Genomic DNA, 19469 nt, shown 5'->3' on the forward strand with positions numbered 1-19469 from the left:
ATTAACCCCTTATTACCCCATATCCCACCGCTACACGGGAGTGGGAAGAGAGGGGCTAAGTGCCGGAATTGGCCCATCTTACAGATGCGCCATTTCCGGGGCGGCTGCGGACTGGTATTTGTAGCCGGGGGGGCCAATATCCATGGCCCCTCTCCAGGCTATGAATATCAGTCCGCAGCTGTGTGCGTAGCCTTTCTGGCTATAAAATATAGGGGGACCCCACGTCATTTTTTTGGGGACACTCGTGGATTTCTGCGGACAGGGAGTATATTGGTTGTTTGTTTTTTTCACATTTTTTACAGATGACACTGGCTTCGGGGATCAAATGACAAGTAATGGTGAGTATGTAATCTATGTTTAATGTACTGTATGTCTGTATGTATGTATTGTATGTAATGTATGTATGTACTGTATGACATGATTTTATGGGTATTGGGATGTCTTTATTTTCTTTTTCTAATTTATATTGTTGTCTGTTCATTTATTTATTAGTGTATCTCGGCTACATCATCCATCTTAGACCAATCGATTATTTATGGCTGCCTATTATGTTTACATCATATAATGGACCTTGCAACCGGCATTGCATTATATAGCATGCCAGGTGACCACCTGATCTTGCCAATATGGACTATATTTGCAATACAAGGCAGCAAGGATTTTGTAATAGACTATCTGCCAAGATATTTGGACCATTCGGCTTCAACATTGACTACACTTGCAATGACAAGGCAGCAAGGACTTTGTAATAGACTATCTGCCTAGATATTTGGACCATCCGGCTTCAAGGACGTTATTATCTTCAATTTCACTTCTAAATTGGTCATTTTATTCATATATTTTTTTCACAGCATTGATTTTTTTATTGTTTTTATATTAATGTTATGGTTGTCACTATTTATATATTACTCAGGCACATTTACCTTGGCACTGGTAGTGCGCATGCGCCTCGTGGTCCCAGCCGGATTCTCCCCCTGGCGGCATAGGACTGTTCTGCACCCTCGCTCAGCATCAGCCGGGCCAGTGTGCGGACTGGTTCGCCGCCGCTAGTGGGTGGATCCCTGTGGCGTGAGGAGTCCGACAGCGTACAGCACACCAGACCATTCACTTACCCACTCACATTTTTTCCAGCCCAGCAGGGTATGCATAGGTTGTGGGCTTATATTATATTTACACCTTAACAGCATTTTACGATTTTTTTCACAGCAAATGCTGTTTAGCTTTATGCACGTTCGCACTTGCGCACTGATGCACTGTGTCCCTACAGTCCGGCATTTAAGCGCCCTGGTATCTTGGCTACAATCCCATGTGGGGATAATGCCGTCATCTCTTCTAGCCCAGCAGGTTATGTATAGATTGTGGGCTTATATTATGTTCACATTAATGGTACTATATGACTTTGATTACAGCAAATGCTTTTTAGTTTCACGCACGCTCGCACCTGCGCACTGATGCACTGTGTCCCTGCAGTCTGGTAATTAAGCGTCCTGGTATCTTGGCTACAATCCCACGTGGGGATAATGCCATCATGCTTGGTCCAACCCCTTTGAGCAGCATTTCAACATCTGATTGGTCGGCATTAGGTTATATACATTCCCATTTCCTGTCTGTACACATGCCCCTGGAAGAAGAATTCTATCGAAACGCGCGTAGGGCAGTCGGCAGGTCCTGTGCTCTGTCACACGTGGTAATTATAATTCGAACTTTTTCTGTTTGAGATTGATTCCTGTTTTCTGCTATGGTTGTAAATGGTACTTTTATTTTTATAGTATTGGTCTTGATACAAATAGATCTCATTAGAGTGTATCATGGAGCCTTAATAACGATTTAATACTTGGTATGTATATAATGCCTTTTTGCACAATTGCTTATTTATGCAGCCTCAGTAGCAGCTTATTATCTGGCACATATATAGTGTCTTTTTACATGTGTAGTGTCTTCCATTTTGGTATACACTTAGCACTTTTTGTGCATAATGGTTACCATGCAGCTTGAATAGCAGTTCATTATTTGGTACTTATATGGCGCGGTCTTTGTTGCACAGCTGGTATTATGCAGTTTTAGTATTATCATAAACATTATATAGCGTTTTTTACGCATAATTATTTATTGTGCATTGCTAGCAGTAGCTTACCGTTTTATACATATATGGCATCTTTATGCATAATTGTTTCTCAACAGATGTTTCTCACTTACCACAACCATTATGCCATTTTTTAGGCCATTTGCTATTCAGGCTGGCCAAGAGTAGGCGATACTTTAGGTGTTTGTTGACACAACCACATGTGACCTGCTGTTTTGTAGATCGGAGGTATTTTTTATCTTAATGACCTATTTATATGTTTGAGTATTTTTTAAATTGTATGTTTTTTTCAATAAAAATATTCTTGTCTTTGAACTTTACATTCATGTGATCTCTCTGATTATTCATGTGAGGGGTCCTTATGTGCTCATGTATGTATGTATGTATGTAGAATGTATGTATGTAGCATGTATGTAGTATGTAGCATGTATGTATGTAGCATGTATGTATGTATGTATGTATGTAGCATGTATGTATGTAGTATGTAGCATGTATGTATGTAGCATGTATGTATGTATGTAGAATGTATGTATGTAGCATGTATGTATGTAGCATGTATGTATGTAGCATGTATGTATGTATGTATGTAACATGTATGTATGTATGTATGTATGTATGTATGTAGAATGTATGTATGTAGCATGTATGTATGTATGTATGTATGTAGCATGTATGTATGTATGTAGCATGTATGGAGTATTTTTTCTTTTTTTCATTCAACACATTAGCCGGATGATGGAACTACTACTGTCCCGTCATTGGCTAATGTGTCAATCACTGTCAGTGTAGCAGGCATAGCCCGATGGGACTTGTAGTCCCATCGGACGATGCCCGCACTGAGACCCCCGCACGCTGCACTGAGACCCCCCCACATCGCAGAGACACCCCCCACGCCGCAGAGACCCCCCTACGCCACAGAGGCCCCCCCACGCCACAAAGACCCCCCACGCAGCAGAGACCCCCAGCACACCGCAGAGACACCTCTAACACCGCAGAGACACCCCCCCTCACCGCACAGAGACCCCCCATGCCGCAGAGACCCCCCCCACGCTGCATCGAGCCCCGGCATGCCGCATAGAGCCTGGGCAGCCCAGATACAGCGCTGCATAGAATTAGATCCCTGGCAGGCCCGCACAGACCCCGCCCGCACACACAGACACTCACAGTGTCCGCCCACGCACCGCCCACACTCTTCCCCCCTTCAGAACAGCATATAGACGGACAAAAAGGGCTGATTTACGTTCCGATATTTGTGTCCAATTCACTTGTATTGGTATCGGGTATCGGTATTGGCGATATCCGATATTTTTTGGATATCGGCCGATCCAATCCGATACCGATTCTTTTGAATATTGGAAGGTATCGCTCAACACTAGTCAGGATATTGTGGATGTTTTGTGCGCCCTGATTGGCTATCCGCAATGTGTGCACATAAAGTTAGGAAAAAAATTACTGTTTACAAGAGCACCACTCCTCTGAGCTCTGCAAACCCCTCCCATCATCAAACACATGCCTAATGCTCAACATACACCCACCATTATTGTTGTTAAAGTGCTGAAAATACTTTTGTAGCAACGCAAATATTTTAATGCAATTTTTATCGAATGTTGCAATTTTTTTCCTATTTTATTACATTTTGCTTGTATTTCCAATCAGAAATCCGAATGTGCCATATTGATGCTGAATTTGTGTTTAGCAATCATTTTCTTAACAAATTAGCTCATCAACTATTGTGATACAAAAATAATCACAGAGACCATTTAATGTAAATTGTTAACAGTTGTTTTCCTTTGTGCCCTGTGAAATAAGGACATATATTCTCTTATGAAGTGCATTGATATTGCCACTGCAGCTTCATGGCAAGTCAAATGAGTCAGCAGAGTACAAGGGCACTGGAGAAAGTGTATCTGACGGGATCAGATCATGTTACTTAGTCATCAACCAACCAGCTTTATTTTTTTTCCTTACAACAAATCTAAAGGGATCTCTTTGGGCCAATTTTAAAATTAATAGGTAAAATCTTACAGTGTTCTTAAATTAAGAACAATGAAGTGAAAAAAAGGTTTACGGTTTATTCTATATTTTTAACCCTTTCTGTTAAATTAAACTTTAGGTTGTTTGGTCTTTACTGTAAGAATTCAAATTTAACGTAAAGCTCATTATGCAAGAAAACACACAATACTGGTATCTTTTTTTGTGAATTCACAATTATACATTATATTTTTTTTGTACATTCACAAATATAAAATGTAACTCAAATAATAATACTTTTTCCTCATGTTAAGATTTTATTTAGAACCTAAATTTAGAACTATAAAGATAATTTAATAAAATTATAATTTACCAAGTAAATTTTTATAATTAATGCTACTTTTGCATACACTCCTCTAGCTAACTTAAAAAACATTTAGCCAAAGTCTGAGAAGATAGCAGAGTTCATTTAAGTTGCATAGTCAGTTGAAGATTTAGAGGAAAGTACAAGCTTAACAGCTTTTTGATGGGTTCTTTTCTATATTAATATTCTTTCCAAGAAATCTCTTTAATAAAATGTGCAGTACTAAACCATATCTTGATTCAAGTTGATTTATATGTTTATATCTAATGTTGCAAGTCTCAATAAATAATTTTGGAGGTAGAGCTAGGAATAGCTGAACATTGATAGTGCTTTCTAGTTGTGTATGTTCTTAAAATTTTTCACTCTTTGTTTCATTGCAGCCATTTGGTAAATTCAAAAAAGTTCATTATTTTCTCATTAATGTACGCTCTGCACCCCATCTTGACTGAAAAAAACAGAAATGTTGAAATTTTTGCAAATTTATTAAAAAAGAAAAGCTGAAATATCACATGATCATAAGTATTCAGACCCTTTGCTCAGTATTGAGTAGAAGCACCCTTTTGAGCTAGTACAGCCATGAGTCAATTTTTCACACCTGGATTTGGGGATCCTCTGCCATTCTTCCTTGCAGATCCTCCCCAGTTCAGTCAGGTTGGATGGTGTACATTGGTGGACAGCCATTTTCAGGTCTCTCCAGAGATGCTCAATTGGGTTTAGGCGGGCCAGGCAAGAATCGTCACAGAGTTGTTCTGAAGCTACCACTGCAGAAATTCTTTTGTAACCTTGGCCAGATCTGTGCCTTGCCACAATTCTGTCTCTGAGCTCCTTTTCCAGTTCCTTTGACATCATGATTCTCATTTGGTCTGATATGCACTGTGAGGTGTGAAGTCTTATATAGACAGGTGTGTGCCTTTCCAAATCAATCCCTATCAATTTAATTAATCATGGCTGGACTCCAATGAAGGAGTAGAATCATCTCAAGGAGGATCACAAGGAAATGGATAGCATGTGACTTAAATCTGAGTGTCTGAGAAAAGGGTCTGAATACTTATGACCATGTGATATTTCAGTTTTTCTTTTTACTATATTTGCAAAAATTTCTACATTTCTGTTTTTTCTTCAGTCAAGATGGGGTGCAGAGTGTACATTAATGAGAAAAAAAATTGACGTTTTTGATTTTATCAAATGGCTTCAGTGAAACAAAGAGCTGTGAGCGACTGACGAGTTTCCACAAGTATGTGATTTGCATATATGTGTTAACATACTGACTAGATGGACATGGCCTCACACAATGCAAGTGTTTTGAGAGAGGCCAGAAACAGTCTAGTTGGAATGTTGCTTGGAGTATGCAAGCAACATAGAGTCATAGAATGGTAGAGTTGGAAGGGACCTCCTGGGTCATCTGGTCCAACCCTCTGCCCATTACAGGATTCACTAAATTATTCCAGACAGATGTCTGTCCAGCCTCTGTTTGAAGACTTCCATTGAAGGAGAACTCACCAGCTCTCATGACAGCTTTTTCCACTCATTGATCACCCTGTCAAAAGTTTTTTCTAATATCTAATCTGTATCTCCTCCCATTCAGTTTCATCCCATTCTTTCTAGTCCTTCCAGATCTATGTTTGTATTTTTGTTGTTGCATCAAACTGTTGACTCATGTCCAGTTTATGATCTATTTGTATACCCAAATCTTTTTCACATGTGCTGTTGCTTAGCCCTATTCCTCCCATTTGTATATGTTTTTCATTTTCTTGCCCAGATGTAGAACTTTGCATTTTTTCCCTGTTACTTGTGGTCCCATGACCGCTCGTTCCCAGGCACTGGCACTAGAGAATCCTCTTAGATGTGCTGTGCATGCAATGTGAATATTCATAAGTCAGCAATCACATACTGTAGAGTAACTGCAGGTTTGTAGCTTAAGATGAGACAATCACTTTGAAGGGAATATTTCAAAAGACATACTGATAGGGAATCTCAATTGTGAGCCCCATCGGGGACAGCAATGATAATTTGTGCAAAACTGTAAAGTGCTGCGGAATATGTTAGCACTATATAAAAATAAATATTATTTTTATTAATAATAATACAGCTTCCCTATCACTCCTAAATAACCACCAATGACTATATTGTAACCTTGTATTACATTCTATTAAACTACACTGTGTTCCAAATTATTACGCACAAAGAGTTTAGGAGTGATAAGGTTAGAATTTTTTTGTTTGTTATTTAAACTCATTGATGGTGATGTGTGTCAGGGCTCTTTATATCACTGAAAGCAATTGCAGATACCTGTGCAAATTAGTTTGGCAGATGTGTCCAAATAAAGGCAAGACTACTTAAGAAGGCTGTTCCAAATTATTAAGCAGCCTACATTTTATGCCAAAATGGAAAAGAAAAAGGATGTGTCGGCTGCTGAGAAGCAACAAATTGTGGAGTATTTATGTCAGGGCATGACTACAATCAACATTGCCAAGACACTTCATCATGATCATCGCACAATCAAGAAGTATGTAGCTGATTCCCAGCACACACGTGTGTGTGTGCTGATAAGGAAAAATTGAGGACTCTTTCCAACAGGCAATTGCTTAAGGTTAAAAGAGCAGCTGCAATAATGCCTTGTCATAGCAGCAGACAAGTTTTTGAAGCTGCTGGTGCCTCCAACGTCCCCAGAACAACAAGATGCAGGGTCCTTCAGAGGTTTGCAGCTGTGCATAAGCCATCCTGTTGACCACCTCTATCCACTGCATACAAGCAGAAACGGCTCCAGTGGGCCAAATGATACATGAAGACTGACTTCCAAACTGTTTTGTTCACCGATGAGTGCCGTACAATGCTCGATGGTCCAGATGGATGGAGTGGAGGATGGCTGGTTGATGGACACCCCATGAAAACACGGCTAAGGTGCCAACAAGGAGGAGGTGGAGTAATGTTTTGGGCTGGAATCATGGGGAGAGAGATTGTCAGCCCCTTTATGATCCCTGAAGGGGTAAAGATGAACTTCATAATCTATGTGGAGTTTCTAAAACAACACTTCCTGTCATGGTTCAAGAGGAAGAACCGTGCTTTCTGCAGCAAGATCATTTTCATGCATGATAATGCACCGTCTCATGCTGCAAAAAACACATCTGCATCTCTGGCTGCTATGGGCATAAAAGAGGACAAACTTATGGTGTGGCCACCATCTTCCCCTGACCTCAACCCCATTGAGAACCTCTGGAGCATCATCAAAAGGAGTGTCTATGATGGCGGGAGACAGTTCACATCTAAGCAACAGCTCTGGGAGGGTATTCTGTCCACATGCAGAACAATTGAAGCAGAAACCATCCAAAAACTGACAAATTCAATGGACGAGAGAGTTCAGAAGCTTCTTTCGAACAAGGGGTCCTATGTGCAAATGTAACATCACCTAGAATAAAGTTTTCACTTGAAAACTGTTTGATTTCATTTTGTAATAAGCTGATAATGCTTATAACTTCACAATTGACCATTTTTTGCTCAAAATAATAATAAAAAAGGTTGAACACTCTGCTGTGCATAATAATTTGGAACATGCATTTTGAGTGTTTCTTTTTTTTAAAAAGATACTGTTTTCATAGGCAGTTTGTTCCAAAACATTGCAATTATACTAGAATAGTAGATGACTGGAAAATAACAATGACTGCAATTCAGATAGGTAATTTAGAGAAAATATGAGGAAATAGTATAATATTATTAAAAAATAATAAATAATATAATTATTTGCATAATAATTTGGAACACAGTGTACTTTTTGTTACTTAGTGATTGGTAAATAAATGCAAAATCATCCTTAAATCATATGATCATGCTGTGTAAATCAATGAGTAGCTAGTCGGGGAAAAGTTGGTTTCCCGTGATTAATCCTCCCTCTCATTGGGTAAACTCGCCCCTGTGGGTGTGAGTGACATGATTAGCAAGAGTGACATAAATGTTGGGTCTTAGAAAATCTTGCCCTTATCTGCTTAAAAGAGTAAAAATAAAGGGTCTTCCAGCTTATGTCATTTTAGTCTCTGATGACCAGCATTGTGCTAAAAAAAGATAGTTCTCACCCCCCTGGGTCCAATGCTGACTCTCTAGACATTGCTCTGATCTCTGTTTATTGGCGTCAGCAATTATGTCTTGACTACAGCGCACATCAATGCTGCAACTAAACACTGAGCTCTGCAGCTCTGCCGATATACTGTAGACTGAGGGAACAACTGAGCTCAGTAATTGGCTGCAATGTTGATTTTTGATGTATTTGTAATGACACCATTTAAGCTAATAAACAGAAATGGACCTGAACAGGGTTAATACCGTTTGATTTTTTTGAAACTTAGCCTGAGTTTTTCTTTTTCTGGCTTTATAATTTTCCAATGAGCTGCTAATGATTGTACAGTGACCATAGCAGCAGTAGTATTGAATAGCATAATTTAGCCATGAAAATGTGCTTAATGGTTAATAATGAAGCATAGAAAATAGCTAAATAATCTAAATGTATACCTGCTTCAATCTAAATATAAAATATAAGCACATTTGTTTTCTAAGATTTTAAAGTGCAAGATTAAATTGGATATATCAAATGCCCATTAAAGATAAAACAAATTTAGCTCATCTGTGGTCCCACTCCCAGACTCAACAAGGTCCAATCCACGGATGGCTTGGAATTAAAAAAAATTGAAATCTAATGTTGAAAAATCCAGCAAATGGATCCTTGTTCATATAGAAATGTTTTTTTATTTTTTTTATTTCATATATAAATAAAAAAAAAACCTTGGTATACGAAATACTAAAAATTGAAGCTGGCAGATTTCATTAGTTTGTATGGTGTGTACCAAGGAGGTTTTTATTACATATGAAATAGAGAATTATTTTTTGTATGAACAAGGATCCTTATGCTGGATTATGCTACAGTAAGAAAAAATATAAAGCATCTATATTTTTTAGCCAATCAAAAGTTAATGGGGCCAGTATGATGACGATGGTGAATAGTGATGAGCGAATATACTCGTTATTAGAGATTTCCCGAGCACACTCGGGTGACCTCCGAGTATTTTTTAGTGCTCGGAGATTTAGTTTTCTTCACCGCAGCTGGATGATTTACATCTGTTAGCCAGCTTGATTACATGTGGGGATTCCCTAGCAACCAGGCAACCCCCACATGTACTTATGCTGGCTAACAGATGTAAATCATTCAGCTGTGGCGATGAAAACGAAATCTCCGAGCACTAAAAATACTTGGAGATCACCCGAGCGTGCTGGGGAAATCTCGAGTAATGAGTATATTCGCTCATCACTAATGGTGAACCCACAAACTCAGTACAATTATACAATAGGTCTATCTATTCGGAAATCATGTGCATATCTTCTAAGTCTACGTTCAATAGCTGTAAAGAGTGATGCAAAAAAACAGCATAGATATCACCAGCATTAGACATACAACAATTTTAATTGAAATCATTTTTTGACTGCTCTACTACAAGAAAGTCGTTTCTTTTCGCTCAACATATGTGAAATGTCAGGATTAATAATAAATTGAAAAATGTGCAGTTCAGATGCTGAAAACCATCTTCTTGCTTTAAAATAGAGAAAAGCGTATTGAATTGGGTGACAGGGCATGAAATGGGAATATGAGATAAGTCTTTGCATATTATTTTGCATGGCGATGTTTTGAAATAAAAGGCCACCTGACATATCGATGCTAATTGCTAATATATTTATTTTTCTTTACAGAATGGACTTTTCATATACTTCTTAAGCCATATCTTGATCATAAGGATAAAGTCAAGGTAATGTTCTAATATTTTCCTTTACTATCTCTATTGTATTGATTTATCAATGTGATTACAATAATGTTGTAAGTAATTGTCTGTAGCTTAACCCAAATAAAAACATACTTCTCTTTATTTGTACATTTGCACTGCTAACTTCACAGCAAATGTACATTACAATTTAAAAAAACTTAGCATAGCCAAGGTTAGTAATTTTTGGTTTTTAAGTGCTTGCTCACATAAGAGTATAACTCAGACAAGTGCTGTAACTTGTTTTATAGGACAGCGTTTGGCCTAAGGTTATAGTATGGGGCAGTGCAGATCTGCAAAAAAATTGTCTCATACTGATTCAGCATGAGAAAAAAATTGCAGCATGCTATGGAATCATTTGATGATCGAATCACATGCACCCATATAAGTCTATGGATGCGTGTGAAACATTGGACTGCACTCGGATGTCATCAGACTGCAGTCCAACATTCATGGACAAAGAGAATGAAAAATATGTAAAAAATAATCTCTCAGTCTTCTCCACACCTGTGCTCTTACTTGTGAGAGAATCGGATCACGTTAAGGTTACATTTGGATCAAACTCTGACAGAGTTTGAGCCTAGTGTCATTAGCATATTTAACCTAATTTTTTCACATAAGAGAATCCACAGCCATAGGACAACTGCCTAAAGATTTTTTTCATCCCATGGCAGTATGATTAAAAAGGTTAATACATAACTATGAGACTTCAATCAGACATCAGCGATTTTTTTAATAGTCACAAAATGGTCTGAGTTTCATCGGTGTTTTGGATCTGATTTTATTGAGAGTTTGTTCAATCTGTCAAATTTTACCATCAAACTTTCATAAATTTTTATCATATGAAAAAAAATCGATGTACTTGATCTGGAAAACATGAACAAATCCCAGTGAAGTACAATTGTGAAAAAAGCACAATTCTGCAGTTGTTTTTTTTCGCTTTGCTTTTATGGTATTAACTATAAAGGTGAATTATAAATACAACTCTCCAGGTCAGCATGATTACAGCAATACCAAAATTGTATACATTTATTGTTTTAACCACTTAACCCCCAAGGGTGGTTTGCACGTTAATGACCGGGCCAATTTTTACAATTCTGACCACTGTCCTTTATGAGGTTATAACCCTAGAACGCTTCAACAGATCCTGGTGATTCTGACAGTGTTTCCTTGTGACATATTGTACTTCATGATAGTGGTAAAATTTCTTTGATATTACCTGCATTTATTTGTGAAAAAAACAGAAATTTGGTGAAAAATTTTGAAAATGTCGCAATTTTCCAACTTTGAATTTTTATGCCCTCAAATCACAGAGATATGTCACACAAAATACTTAATAAGTAACATTTCCCACATGTCTACATTACATCAGCACAATTTTGGAACCAATTTTTTTTTTTCTTAGGCAGTTATAAGGGTTAAAAGTTGACCAGCAATTTCTCATTTTTACAACACCATTTTTTTAAGGACCACATCTCATTTAAAGTCACTTTGAGGGGTCTATATGATAGAAAATACTGAAGTGTGAGACCATTCTAAAAACTGCACCCCTCAAGGTGCTCAAAACCACATTCAATAAGTTTATTAACCCTTCAGGTGTTTCACAGGAGTTTTTGGAATGTTTAAAAAAAATGTTTAGAATTGATGAACTCTCATCGCCATACAATAAAAGAAAAAAGAATGGATATACCTGTGGCAATACATTTCTGTCTCCCAAATCATAGCATTATGGACATGAAATTACTTGTACTAAAAAGTAACTTCAATTCGCAGAAAGACAGGAGAGTCTGGGAATATAAACTGATGACGACCTTTGACACTCTAAATGCAGGAATGAATGTGTCACACGGATTTATGTCTTTTTACATCAACTAACTACAACTAAGGAACTTGCCCATCTGACCATGTGGGGTCATCACAACAGACCCTAATCACAGGACAATAAAACATTCCTTATCTAAGAATTGGCCCAATATTTATGGACGTAACTGTTTATCACCCATGGTAATTCTGCTTCATGTCACCTGGCTTATCCATGGTTTTTTTTCCCCTCGCCCTTTTTTTTTTTCCTATACTATGTTGTGCATAAATATGTGATTCTTCAGAATTTGTTTTAGTCTTTGCCTGATGAAGAGACATATGTAGTCTCGAAAGCTTGCAATTTGTTACCATCTTTTCAGTTAGCCATTAAAAGGTATCAACCACTGAGGACTCTCAATTCTAAATATTTTTCTATCTACTGGCTAACACGGTACCAAGATATATTTCTTTCCTGTAAAAAAAATGAACATTTAACTTTTTTCAGAAAAAAATAACTTCTGATCTAATTTGTTTTATTTTACCAAGGGTAATAGGAGAAATTGGACCCCAAAAGTTGTTGTACAATTTGTCCTGAGTACGCCGATACTCCATATGTGGGGGTAAACCACTGTTTGGGCCCATGGTAGAGCCGATTGGAATGCAGACTTAGATGGAATGGTCTGCAGGTGTCACATTGCATTTGCAGAGCCCCTGATGAACCTAAACAATAGAAACCCCCCACAAGTGACCCCATATTGGAAACTAGACCCCCAAGGAACTTATCTAGATGTATTGTGAGAACTTTGAACCTCCAAGTGTTTCACTACAGTTTATAATGCAGTCGTGAAAATAAAAAATAATTTTTTCCCATAAAAATGATTTTTTAGCCCCCAAATTTTTATATTCTCAAGGGTAACAAGTAGTGTTGAGCATTCTGATACCGCAAGTATCGGGTATCGGCCGATACTTGCGGTATCGGAATTCCGATACCGAGTTCCGATATTTTTGTGGTATCGGAAATCGGAATCGGAAGTTCCCAGTGTATGGTTCCCAGGGTCTGGAGGAGAGGAGACTCTCCTTCAGGCCCTGGGATCCATATTCATGTAAAAAATAAAGAATTAAAATAAAAAATATGGATATACTCACCCGTCCTGCGGCCCCTGGACCTTACCGATTGTAACCGGCAGCCTCCGTTCCTAAGAATGAGGAGTTTAGGACCCTCGATGACGTCGCGGCTTGTGATTGGTCGCGTGCCACTCATGCGACCGCTCACGCGACCAATCACAAGCCGCGATGTCATCGCAGGTCCTAAACTCCTTATTCTTAGGAACGGAGGCTGCCGGTTACAATCGGTAAGGTCCAGGGCTCGTCCGAGGGTGAGTATATCCATATTTTTTATTTTAATTCTTTATTCTTTACATGAATTTGGATCCCAGGGCCTGAAGGAGAGTTTCCTCTCCTTCAGACCCTGGGAACCATCCAGGATAGCTTTCGATACTTGTGTCCCATTGACTTGTATTGGAATCGGGTATCGGCGATATCCGATATTTTTCGGGTATCGGCCGATACTATCCGATACGGATACTTTCAAGTATCGGAAGGTATCGCTCAACACTAGTAACAAGAGAAATTGGGCCCCAAAAGTTGTTGTGCAATTTGTCCTGAGTAGGCTGAAACTCCAAATGTTGGGGTAAACCCTTGTTTTGGCACACGAGAGAGATTGGAAGAGAAGGAGCACTGTTTTACTTTTTCAATGCAGAATTGGCTGGAATTGAGAACAGATGCTGTTGTGAATTACAGTGCCTACAAGTAGTATTCAACCCCCTGCAGATTTAGCAGGTTTACACCTTTGGAATTAACTTGGCATTGTGACATTTGGACTGTAGATCAGCCTGGAAGTATGAAATGCACTGCAGCAAAAAAGAATGTTATTTCTTTGTTTATTTTTTTTTTAAATTGGGAAAAGTCTTTTCAGAGGGTCATTTACTATTCAACCCCTCAACCCACCAGAATTCTGTTTGGTTCCCCTAAAGTATTAAGAAGTAGTTCAGGCACAAAGAACAATGAGCTTCACATGTTTGGATTAATTATCTCTTTTTCCAGCCTTTTCTGACTATTTAAGACCCTCCCCAAACTTGTGAACAGCACTCAAACATGGTCAACATGGGAAAGACAAAGGAGCATTCCAAGGCCATCAGAGACAAGATTGTGGAGGGTCACAAGGCTGGCAAGGGGTACAAAACCCTTTCCAAGGAGTTGGGCCTACCTGTCTCCACTGTTGGGAGCATCATCCGGAAGTGGAAGGCTTATGGAACTACTGTTAGCCTTCCACGGCCTGGACAGCCTTTGAAAGTTTCCTCCCGTGCCGAGGCCAAGCTTGTCCGAAGAGTCAAGGCTAAACCAAGGACAACAAGGAAGGAGCTCCGGGAAGATCTCATGGCAGTGGGGACATTGGTTTCAGTCAATACCATAAGTAACGTACTCCACCGCAATGGTCTCCGTTCCAGACAAGCCCGTAAGGTACCTTTACTTTCAAAGCGTCATGTCAAGGCTCGTCTACAGTTTGCTCATGATCACTTGGAGGACTCTGAGACTGACTGGTTCAAGGTTCTCTGGTCTGATGAGACCAAGATCGAGATCTTTGGTGCCAACCACACACGTGACGTTTGGAGACTGGATGGCACTGCATACGACCCCAAGAATACCATCCCTACAGTCAAGAATGGTGGTGGCAGCATCATGCTGTGGGGCGGTTTCTCAGCCAAGGGGCCTGGCCATCTGGTCCGCATCCATGGGAAGATGGATAGCACGGCCTACCTGGAGATTTTGGCCAAGAACCTCCGCTCCTCCATCAAGGATCTTAAGATGGGTCGTCATTTCATCTTCCAACAAGACAACGACCCAAAGCACACAGCCAAGAAAACCAAGGCCTGGTTCAAGAGGCAAAAAATCAAGGTGTTGCAGTGGCCTAGTCAGTCTCCTGACCTTAACCCAATTGAAAACTTGTGGAAGGAGCTCAAGATTAAAGTTCACATGAGACACCCAAAGAACCTAGATAACTTGGAGAAGATCTGCATGGAGGAGTGGGCCAAGATAACTCCAGAGACCTGTGCTGGCCTGATCAGGTCTTATAAAAGACGATTATTAGCTGTAATTGCAAACAAAGGTTATTCCACAAAATATTAAACCTAGGGGTTGAATAATAATTGACCCACACTTTTATGTTTAAAATTTATAAAAATTTAACTGAGCAACAAAACTTTTTGGTTTGTAAGATTTATGCATCTGTTAATAAATCCTGCTCTTGTTTGAAGTTTGAAGGCTCTAAATTATTTGCATCTTATTAAACCTGCTAAATCTGCAGTGGGTTGAATACTACTTGTAGGCACTGTATGTTCTCGAGCTCCCTCCTGTGGTTATGAATGGTACTTCGGCGAGTTCTGTTCATGGACTCCCTCTGGTGGCTGTGAGTGGAGCTGCTGGTTCTGAGATCCTTCTCCAGCTGATCTCATTCAGGTCTTGGCTGGCTGCTCTATTTAACTCCACTCAGATCGTTACTTGATGCCAGCTGTCAATGTCCTAGTACTGGTTCAGTTCACATGGATCTTTCAGATGACCTGTCTACTTCAGCAAAAGCTAAGTCCCTGCTAGCTTATTTGTTACCACTGTGTTTTTGTCCAGCTTGCTATAATGAATTTATCTTGTTTGCTGGAAGCTCTGGGATGCAGAGTGGCACCACCGCGCCATGAGTCGGTGCGGTGATTTCTTTTGCACACTCTGCGTGGTTTTTTGTTAGTTTTTTATGCTGACCGCAAAGATACCTTTTCTATCCTCTGTCTGTTTAGTTAGTCTGGCCTCCTATGCTGAAATCTATTTCATTCCTGTGTTTGTGACTTCCATCTTAACTCACAGTCAATATATGTGGGGGCTGCCTATTTCTTTGGGGAATTTCTCTGAGGCAAGGTAGGCTGTGTTTTCTATCTTTAGGGGTAGTTAGCTCTTAGGCTGTGAAGAGGCGTCTAGGCAGAGTCAGGAACGCTCCACGGCTATTACTAGTTGTTGTGATAGGATTTGAGGTTGCGGTCAGCAGAGCTCCCACTTCCCAGAGCTCGTCCTGTATCGCTAGTTTGCTCATCTGGTCATTTCTAGTGTTCCTAACCACCAGCCCAACATAACAGGATGCCATGTCGCATTTGGAGAGCCCCTGACTTGCCTAAACAGTGGAAACCCCACAATTCTAACTGAAACCCTAACTGAAATCCCAACCCCAGCCATAACTATAACCACACCCCTAACCCGATCATGCCCCTAACCCTAATCCCAACCACACCCCTAACCCCAACCACACCCCTAACTCCAACACACCCCTAACCCTAATCCCAACCATAACCCTAACCACACCCCCAACCCTGACACACCCCTATCTCTAATCCCAACCCTAATCCTAACCGTAAATGTAATCCAAACCCTAACCTTAACTTTAACCCAAACCCTAACCCTAACTTTAGCCCCAACCCTAACCATAACTTTAGCCCCAACCCTAACCCTAACTTTAGCCCCAACCTTAACTGTAGCCCTAACCCTTACTTTAGCCCCAAACCTAACCCTAATTAGAAAATAGAAATAAATACATTTTTGATTTTATTATTTTTACCTAACTAAGGGGGTGATGAAGGGGGGTTGATTTACTATCTATAGCAGGGTTTTTTTAGTGGATTTTTATGATTGGCAGCTGTCACGCACTAAAATATGCTTTTTATTGCAAAAAATAGTTTTTGCGTCTCCACATTTTGAGAGCTATAATTTTTCCATATTTTGGTACTCAGAGTCATGTGAGGTCTTTTTTTGGCGGGGAAAAGTTGATGTTTTTATTGGCATAATTTTTGGGCATGTGACTTTTTTGATCGCTTTTTATTCCGATTTTTGTGAGGCAGATAGTGTTGAGCATTCCGATACCGCAAGTATCGGGTATCGGCCGATATTTGCTGTATCGGAATTTCCGATACCGAGATCCGATACTTTTGTGGTATCGGGTATCGGTATCGAAACAACATTAATGTGTAAAATAAAGAATTAAAATAAAAAATATTGCTATACTCACCTCTCCGACGCAGCCTGGACTTCAGCGAGGGAACCGGCAGCATTGTTTGCTTAAAATTCACGCTTTAACTTCCTTACTTGAAGTCCCGGCTTGTGATTGGTCGCGCGCCGCCCATGTGACCGCGACGCGACCAATCACAGCAAGCCGTGACGTAATTTTAGGTCCTTCAGGATTTTAAAATTACGTTCCGGCGTTGTGATTGGTTGCGTCGCGGTCACATGGGCGACGCGACCAATCACAAGCCGTGACGTCACGGGAGGCAGGAGACGCGCGCATTTTAAAATGCGCGCGTGTCCTGCCTCCCGTGACGTCCCGGCTTGTGATTGGTCACGTCGCCCATGTGACCGCGACGCGACCAATCACAGCAAGCCGTGACGTAATTTTAGGTCCTTCAGGATTTTAAAATTACGTTCCGGCGTTGTGATTGGTTGCGTCGCGGTCACATGATTAAGCAAATAGTCTATGAAATGTAGTCTAGTCTATATTGCACTAATGTTTCTTGTGTTCAGTGAAATATTGATTAAAATTTTACTTTTCAAGGGAGTGTACACATTTATGTTGAGCACAGTATGTATGTACTATATGTGAATATATATATACAGTATATATATATATATGCATTATGGGTGACAGTAAACCATCATACTATATTCGATAGTGAAAGTTATCCTTCCAGTAAGCGCATATCACTTCCTCTTCCCCTGTCAATCTTGTTTTTGATACTCTATGGAAGCTGCAGCATCTTTTTTTTCCAGTGGTTGCGTTTCACACAACCTTGTAAGGTGAGCGTACCTTACTCATTCTTGTTTTGTTTGTATTAGGATAAGACCCTATTGCGCTCTTGTATTTTATCTAGTCATCCTGAAGAGGCAGTCTTAGGATCCTTCCATGGATCCAGGGTTGTCTAACTGTAGAAAGTAAATGTACGGATTGCATCATAGGGATTACCTGAGATGTGATGGAGGGTTAGCCTTACTTTACTCTTGTATGCCACAATCTGTTTTGATTGTAGAGTATAAAATTAATTAAGCAAGCAGATTAGATACGAGTTTTTTCTATTTTTTTTTTCATTAGAGCAGGATAAGGACAGACATGTGAACAGTCTTGCTCCTGGTGGGGTGTGGCATGGTACAGTGCCCACATGATCAAGGATCCATAACAATATGGCACAAGTCCTCTCTGCACCACAGGTCACAACTAGTGTTGAGCGATACCGTCCGATACTTGAAAGTATCGGTATCGGAAAGTATCGGCCGATACCGGCAAAGTATCGGATCGAATCCGATACCGATACCCGATACCAATACAAGTCAATGGGACTCAAGTATCGGACGGTATTCCTGATGGTTCCCAGGGTCTGAAGGAGAGGAAACTCTCCTTCAGGCCCTGGGATCCATATAAATGTGTAAAATAAAGAATTAAAATAAAAAATATTGCTATACTCACCTCTCCGACGCAGCCTGGACCTCAGCGAGGGAACCGGCAGCGTTGTTTGTTTAAAATTCGCGCGTTTACTTGGTTACGTGAAGTCCCGGCTTGTGATTGGTCACGGCGGCCATGTTGCCGGGACGCGGACCAATCACAGCAAGCCGTGACGAAATTTCGTCACGGCTTGCTGTGATTGGTCCGCGTCCCGGCAACATGGCCGCCGTGACCAATCACAAGCCGGGACGTCACGGGAGGCTGGACACGCGCGCATTTTAAAATGCGCGCTTTTCCTTCCTCCCGGCTTGTGATTGGTTGCGCCGCGGTCAACCAATCACAAGCCGTGATGTCACGGGAGGCTGGACACGCGCACATTTTAAAATGCGCGCGTGTCCAGCCTCCAGTGACGTCCCGGCTTGTGATTGGTCACGGCGGCCATGTTGCCGGGACGCGGACCAATCACAGCAAGCCATGACGTAATTTCGTCACGGCTTGCTGTGATTGGTCCGCGTCCCGGCAACATGGCCGCCGTGACCAATCACAAGCCGTGACGTCACGGGAGGCTGGACACGCGCGCATTTTAAAATGCGCGCTTTTCCTTCCTCCCGGCTTGTGATTGGTTGCGCCGCGGTCAACCAATCACAAGCCGTGATGTCACGGGAGGCTGGACACGCGCACATTTTAAAATGCGCACGTGTCCAGCCTCCAGTGACGTCCCGGCTTGTGATTGGTCACGGCGGCCATGTTGCCGGGACGCGGACCAATCACAGCAAGCCGTGACGTAATTTCGTCACGGCTTGCTGTGATTGGTCCGCGTCCCGGCAACATGGCCGCCGTGACCAATCACAAGCCGGGACTTCACGTAACCAAGTAAACGCGCGAATTTTAAACAAACAACGCTGCCGGTTTCCTCGCTGAGGTCCAGGC

The 19469-nt window shown here is 40.7% G+C and overlaps 1 protein-coding gene across 3 annotated transcripts in view; it reads left to right on the plus strand.

Moving 5' to 3' along the window:
• The window catches only part of LINGO2 (leucine rich repeat and Ig domain containing 2), a 1932610-nt gene that overhangs the window by 321356 nt on the left and 1591785 nt on the right, over positions 1–19469 (plus strand). For all 3 annotated transcript variants that reach the window (XM_077249262.1, XM_077249261.1, XM_077249263.1), the window contains exon 2: positions 10149–10204. The gene's annotated coding sequence lies outside the window, so the exon portion shown is untranslated. The remainder of the gene's footprint in view (positions 1–10148; positions 10205–19469) is intronic.

The sequence above is a fragment of the Ranitomeya variabilis genome, chromosome 1 (genome assembly GCF_051348905.1).
Source record: "Ranitomeya variabilis isolate aRanVar5 chromosome 1, aRanVar5.hap1, whole genome shotgun sequence".
Lineage (NCBI taxonomy): Eukaryota > Metazoa > Chordata > Amphibia > Anura > Dendrobatidae > Ranitomeya > Ranitomeya variabilis.